Source organism: Ornithorhynchus anatinus, chromosome 4 (assembly GCF_004115215.2).
Source record: "Ornithorhynchus anatinus isolate Pmale09 chromosome 4, mOrnAna1.pri.v4, whole genome shotgun sequence".
In the NCBI taxonomy this organism is placed as follows: Eukaryota; Metazoa; Chordata; class Mammalia; order Monotremata; family Ornithorhynchidae; genus Ornithorhynchus; species Ornithorhynchus anatinus.
This window is the reverse complement of record NC_041731.1, coordinates 2,225,115-2,232,413: the sequence shown is the minus strand read 5'-3', so window position 1 is coordinate 2,232,413 and position 7,299 is coordinate 2,225,115. Positions and strand designations below refer to the sequence as shown.

Sequence of the window (7,299 nt, the reverse complement as noted above, 5' to 3'; positions counted from 1 at the left end):
GCTTTGCACATAGTAAGCGCTTAACAAATACCACCATTATTATTTTATCCTCACAGATTCCCTGTGAGAAAAAGTGCAGGTGGTATTATCTCCACTTTACAGATGAGGAAACTGAGACCCAGAGAGGCATGTGCCTCTCCGAGGCAACGAGCAGAGCTGGGACTAGGTCTTTTGATGCCCAGATCCATGCCCTCTCCACCACGCCACTCTGGGGGCTGCTCAATAATTGCCATCACAACTTCTTCTCCTCCTCCTCCTCTTCCCTTGGCTTAAAGTACAGGCCATATGACACTGGAAATAGGCTCAACTGCTCTGGGCTTTGACACGGTCAGCAGGCCCATTTCCTGTCAAAAACCTGGGATCCCAGAGGGTTGAGGACATGGACACCTTCGAGCCACTGGCACAAATATACAAATCTCCGGTTTTGCTTCCTGCTGAATGTATCCCTTCGTCACGCCCGGGTGCTGAGAACACTCAATCTGAACAACCACCCCCCCAACCGACCCGCCCCTCCCCTCAATCCCAGTCAGCCCTGGTTCAGCCTGGGTGGCCAAGGACAGGTTCCCCGCAGTCAAGAAGAAAATAAATCATTTTAAAGCTTTCCACATCTCCCGTCAGAAGTCTGCTTTATCCCTTCTAGAGCTTCCCTCCATGGGTCTTTTGAAGCTGTACCGCCTCCTCCTTTTCTTGGCAAAAGAGGTCTCCCTCTCATTACAAGAACAGAAATTGCCTTGGTACTAAAGCGAGAATAATAGACAGAGAGATGAGAGACAGACAGATAGAGAGGATAGAAAGATCTGTCAGCCTCGCTGAGAGTTTTCAGAGGTATTAAGCTGGGAAAAATCCCCCCAGTCGGCAAAATCTGTGCCGGATCCACCCCTTCGTTCCATTCCCCCTTTTAGTCTTTCTTCCGTGGCTCAGTCAGAACGGGGTCAGTCACCAGACAAGTTCAGAGTTCTGGCCACCCCCGATCTCCGGTCTCCAACGGGGAGACCCAGGGGAAGCCAGGCGAGGAGCAGTTCTCGGATTTGTGGCACTTAAACTCTCTCCTAGCATCCCTGAGGGTGGGTTCAGGCCACAGTGGTCCTTAATGACTGAGTTTACCAGATAGCTGGGTGAGTAGGAGTGAGGACTCTTTCCTACTTTCCTACTCTGTGACTATCCCCGAGCAAGTCACTCAATCGATCAGTGGTATTTATTGAGAGCTTTCTGTGTGTGGAGCCCTTTACTAAGAGCTTGGGGGAGTACATCAGAGTCGGTAGATGTGATCCCTGCCCACGAGGAGCTTATAATCTACAGTCTACTTCACTTCTCTGGGCCTCAGTTGCCTCATCTGTAAAATGGGGAATAAATGGGTGTTCCCTTTCCCCCTTAGACTGTGAACCTCATGTGGATCAGGGACTCTGTCTCATCTGATTATCTTATATCTACCCCAGCACTTAGTACTGCATTTAGCACAAAGTGCTTAAATACCATAATTATAATTATCATTACTATAGTTAGGCAGAGGAACAATAGATAGACCTGGAGCAGCGGGGGTCTCTAGCCTGAGGCTAGAAGTCAGGAGATCTGGGCTAGAGTCCTGGCTGTTGGTGACCTTGGTCCAATGGCTTAATCTTTTCATTTTATTTTTCGGTGGTATTTATTTAGCACTCGCTAATTGTTAGACCCCAGCCTAAGTGCTGGGGTAGATACAAGCTAATTGGATTGAACAAATTCCAAGTTCCACACAGGGCGCACTGTCTTAATCCCCATTTTATAGATGAAGTTACTGAGGCACAGGTAAATTAGGTGACTTCCCCACTTAACACTTGTTTGTGTCATCCTCTGATTATCTAATTGTCTCGTAGTTACCCCCAGGATTTAATACAGTGCTTGGCACGTAGTAAGATCTTAACAAATACCACTACTCTCAATTATTATGATTATTACTGTCCTTTTCCACCTGAGGTTGCCGGTCCCCTGTGACTCACTGGTCTCTGAATCTCAGGGGGACCTGTTACACCCCACCATTCATTTTAATATGGCATTTATTAAATGTATGTGCTAAGAGCTGGGGGGAGATACGAGGTCATCAGATCAGATACTGCCTCACTCATCCCCATTTTACAGATGAGGAAACTAAAGTCCAAAGAGGTTAAGTGACTCATCCAAGGACACACAGCAGGCAAGCATCAGGGTCGCGATTAGACCCAGGACCCCTCCGATTCTCAGTCCTGTGATCTTCCCTGCTGCTTCCACTAAACTTGGGTTTCAGGAAAACCTGATTAGACTGCTGTGGCCTATTTCACAAAGCACATCACTTGGAGTGTGGCTGCATTCCTGTGGCAGACGCCCAGTTGCTCTTTTAAAAACTACTGCGTGGGCCAAACTGAACTACTTTAAAGAAAAGCATCGTGGCATAGTGGAAAGGGCACGGGCCTGGGAGTCAGAGGACCTGGGTTCCAATCCCAGCTCCGTCCCTTGTCTGCTGTGTAAACTTGAGCAAATCACTTCACTTCTCTGGGCCTCAGTTACCTCATCTGTAGAATAGGGATTGAGATGTGAGCCTTATGTGGGACAGGGACTGTTTCCAACAGCACTTAGGACAGTGATTGGCACATACTAAATGCTTAACAAATGCCATTAAAAACAAACAAAAAAACCCCTATTATCCTGTATCTACCTCTGCGCTTAGTACAATATCTGGCATATAGTAAATGCTGTACAGACACCTTAAAAAAAGTCTGCTAGGGCATGAGACTACAGTGTGCTCACAAGGAAAGCCCAGTCAAATGTCTAAACTGAACATTTTCTTTGTCCATACGCTGGTCTGTAGGACATTAGGCAGCAGGCCTAGTATAAATCAGGCAGTTACCAAGGAGAGATTCGATCTCCATTTTCACAATCCCTCTATGTTGGGTTTTTTTTCAGGGGGCTCTGTGTTTGGGAGGCTCCGGTCTCCCTCCGTCTTGGACTGTGAGCCCTGCATGGGACAAGGACTAAATCCAATCTATCTTGCAACCTCCCCACCACTTGGTACATAGTAAGTGCTTCAAAAAATATTCTTCTTTTTCTTCTTGGTCATTAATCTGATCCATGAGCCTGGGCTCCAAGAGCTTCAGGGGTCACAGTGGGGTTAGGAGGGAACTGCTGGTCCCTGGGACAATCTTCCTCCTTCCAGCCATCACCGCTCCCTGCAGGTGAGAGGGCGGAGAGATTCTCCCAAAAGCAATTTTAATATTGGGAAGCTTCTGGCGTAGCAGTTGTTCCTCATCAAGGATTGTTTGCCCCAAGTAGTGAGAGAGCTGAAATTTGCGTCCCCCAACAGTGCTCACCTTTACTATTAGTGCTCTCGTTACAGATTTTACCGCAGATATTTTTGATGGTTGAATTTGAACTTGTTTTCATCGTTGTGGGAATGATTTTGTCGTTGTTCCAAGCGGCTGCCCTCCCTGACATGGACTAGGAGTTCCTTGTGGGCCAGGGCCATGCTTTAATTGATTTTTTGGTAATTATGCCAGTCCCTGGTCAGCATTTTGTGCATTTAATAAGTGTTAACTTAACTGCACTTAATAAATGTTAACAACAACAATAAAATTCTAATGCTAATAATCAGCTAATTCTATCTCCTGGCCTAGCGAATAGGGTAGAGCAGGAGGAAGGATTCTAGCTGGATTGCAGAGAGACAGACAGACAATTGACAGCCTGGCGCTGATCAACTTGAAGAGAGGCCCTGGGGAAGCCCAGATATGGTAAATTGAAAGTGGGATTTTTTTTTAAAATGGTGCTGGTTAGGTGTTTTCTATGTCCCAGGCACTGTACTAAACACTGGGGTATATAAAAGCTAATTAGGTTGGACAAAGTCCTTGTCCCGCATGGGGCTCACAGTCTTAATCCCCATTTTACAGATGAGGTAACTGAGGCCCAGAGAAGTGACTTGCCCAAGGTCACCCAGAAGACAAGTGGCTGGGATTAGAACCCAGGTCCTTCTGATCCTCAGGCCCGTGTTCTCTCCGGAAGGCCGCACTGCTTCTCACAATCACCAGAAATCACCAGAAGCCTGTTATTGGAGGATTGGGACAGGGCTTGGGTTAGGGTTAGGGCAAGGCTCATTTTCAGTAGAATTAGAGGGGAGTAGCTTTCCAAAGTTGGAAGCAGAAATCAAAATGAATTCTGCCAATGGAGAGGAACCAGTGGACTCGAACTGAACAGAGACACAGGCAGAGCCATTGGGAAAAACAATTCTGCCCCTATAAAAAGGAAAACAACTTGGTAGCGGAAATATTTTCAGGAAAGAATACCGGTTGCCGGCCTCTACCTCAGGGTGATAGAAGACAGGGTGCACGGCAATGTGGGGGAAGGCTGGGAAGGAGGCGGAGAGGCAGGAGAAATGTGTCGGTGCACTGGGTTAATCCCATGCCAATTCCACGCTTGAGATGGGCAATGGGAACAATCCAGGAGAGGCTGAGTGATGCCCGGTCAGGGCTCAGTCTCCAGGCTCTGCCCCACTCGACCTCGGTGGCAGGCCACGGGGCCCCAGCAGACAAGTCCAGGAACGGAGGCTTGTCTCACTCTAGCACTGCTTCCTCGGGTGGGATGCGGGCCTAGCAGTGAAGGGAGCAGGATCCCCATGCAGTTGCTGTAGGGGATGCTGAAACAGGTCAAACACAAGCTGGGAGGGCAGGATAGGTTGTTCAGAGGCAGAACTTCCAGTGATGGGGAGACTAGAGATCCAGCCCGCAGGGCGTGGGGACCACGAGCAGCAGAAAGAGCCAGGGGCAGCATTGGGGCTGGGGAAGTCCCCGATGGAGTGGCTTTTTTAAAAAAAACAAAACAGTCAGTGGTATCTATTAAGCCCTTACTATGTGCAGAGCACTATACTAAGCACTTGGGAGTGCAGCATTAGCAGACATATTCCCTGCCCATAATAGAATTTAAAATAAAAATAAAACAGAAGGGAAACCAGAGGTGGGCTGGAGAGCCAGGGCAGGGGCGAGAGTCAATTCTGGCCACAAAAGGGAATGCCTCTGACACGGTTTTGAAGAAGGTGCATTACCTGCCCCTGCCATTTCCATATACCACTGCTGCAGACAGAATCCTGGGCCGGATGGACCAGGGGCCTGAGCCAGCCCTCTGTCTCTGAGAAGGACAGAATGGGAAGAGAGAGACCTAATTAAACTGTAGCAGAAGGGATTAAGGTTAGAACTGAGTGTGAGGGCGGCCAGGCTCCAGACTGCAGTATGGTATTGGGGTTAGGCTTAGGGCAATTCTGCTTTGAGTCAGAGGTGAGCCATTCAGGTGACCTCTTGAACTCTATTTTGTGGTAGCATAAAACCCCAAGAGCTGTTTCTGGAGCAAGGTGGAAGTGATAGGATCCAGTAAACCTTTTTCACGAATGCACAGACATATACACAGAAACACAGAAACACACAAAGAGATACACAGACACGTATCGCCCTACCCCAGCTGAAATGCCCTAAGTAGCGGGTAGAAAGGACACACCTGAAAGATGAAATAAGAGCGATGGGGCTGCAAACCCATATAATCACTAACTTCTGTTTGCAGTAAATCCCCAATCCCAGGGTACTTGGGACAAGGAAAAAGGATTCCACAGTACAAGGTCAGAAAATATTTCTAGGCCCCGATACAAGACCAAGAGGCACACAGAAATGACACCGGAGTCCGGACGTCTCTCACACGGCACCAGCATTTATTGGCAGCAGAGTCATCGGCTGGGATGGATTCAAGAGAGCAGACGTTGATACACGGCCAAAAGCAGAGCTCCTTCAAGTCTCTTTAGCTTTGCAGAGGTGCACAGGAGATCTGCAAAAGAAAGAACCACTGAGTCATGATTTCAGGAGCTTTCAGATGCCTACTTCCCATAGAACTGGCTGGACAAACAAACTCCTTCCCTATCCCCATTCCCGAGGGCCAGTGGAAATTCCCCATTCATGATGCCCAACTCCGCTCCTGCCAATAACCATTCCCGTGCTCCTCAGTGGCTCAGACTGGGGGAGGCCCGTCAACTGTTTTAGGTCACTAGAGTGCCATGTACCTTCTATCTTGCAGATTATCTCTAGGGCCTTTCATTCTTGTAGTAGATTGTAAGCTCCTCAAGCTGTTGTACTCATCCAAGCAGTCATTCTGCCATTAAATAGTCATTTAATAAATACCACTACTGTTTCTACAGCAAGATTAAAAACAATGGAAACAAAAGAAAGACACCCTATTCACAGATTTAGATAGAAGCACTGAGGGGAATGTATAAAGTGACTGACAATCAGCCACTCTCCTAAACTGCCCAGTCCAGCTTCCACTAGAGTGGACACTCTTTGAGGGACGGGAATAGGTCCTAAGCATGTGTTACATTCCCAACTGCTTTAATAATAACAATAATGATAATAATAATAATAATGGTGGCATTGTTAAGCGCTTACTACGTGTGGAGCACTGTTCTAAGCGCTGGGGGAGATTCAGGGTGATCAGGTTGTCCCACAAGAGGCTCACAGTCTTCATCCCCATTTTACAGATGAGGAAACTGAGGCACAGAGAAGTTAAGTGACTTGCCCACAGTCACACAGCTGCCAAGTGGCAGAGCCGGGATTCGAACCCATGACCTCTGACTCCCAAGCCCGGGCTCTTTTCACCGAGCCACTCTGCTTCTCTATACAGTGCTCTGCAGTCAGCAGGTGTTCAGTAAATACTGTCATTACATTCTGCGCTTCTGGGTGTGGGAGACAGTTGTCAGGAGACACCGTTGTCCAGGTCACATGATTCTGCCCGGGTTCCCGGGGTCGGGGCCTGGAAGAATTAGGCTGAGCCTGAAATAAGCAGGCTGATGGGAATCGTAACGCGAATGCAAGAAGTAGCATTGCCTAGTGGATAGAGTACGGGCCTGGGAGACAGAAGAACCCGAATTCTAATCCGTCACTTGTCTACTCTAAGACCCTGGGCCAGTCATTTCACTGTCCTGTGCCTCAGTTACCTCATCTGAAAAGTATGGACTGTAAAATATGTAAAATACGACTGTGAGACTCATGACTGTAAGCTCTAGACCGTGAGCTCCATGTGGGCAGGGAATGTGACTGTTATATTTTGTATTGAACTCACCCAAGCGCTTAGTATAGTGCCCTGCACACAGTAAGCACTCAATAAATACTGTGATTAATTGATTGACATGGACTGTGTCCAACCTGATTAGTTTGTATCCACCCCAGGGTTTAGTGCAGTGCCTGGTACATAGTTGGTGCTTTACAAATACCATTAAAAAAAAAACTAAATCACAGCTCTCCCCACATTCAGGGGGCCACCTCTTCA

At 47.8% G+C, this 7,299-nt stretch overlaps 1 protein-coding gene across 3 annotated transcripts in view; it reads right to left on the bottom strand.

Moving 5' to 3' along the window:
- Positions 1-5,671: 5,671 nt before the first annotated feature.
- The window catches only part of TSNARE1 (t-SNARE domain containing 1), a 237,291-nt gene continuing 235,663 nt past the window's right edge, over positions 5,672-7,299 (bottom strand). For all 3 annotated transcript variants that reach the window (XM_029063152.2, XM_029063153.2, XM_029063154.1), the window contains one exon: positions 5,672-5,805. The gene's annotated coding sequence lies outside the window, so the exon portion shown is untranslated. The remainder of the gene's footprint in view (positions 5,806-7,299) is intronic.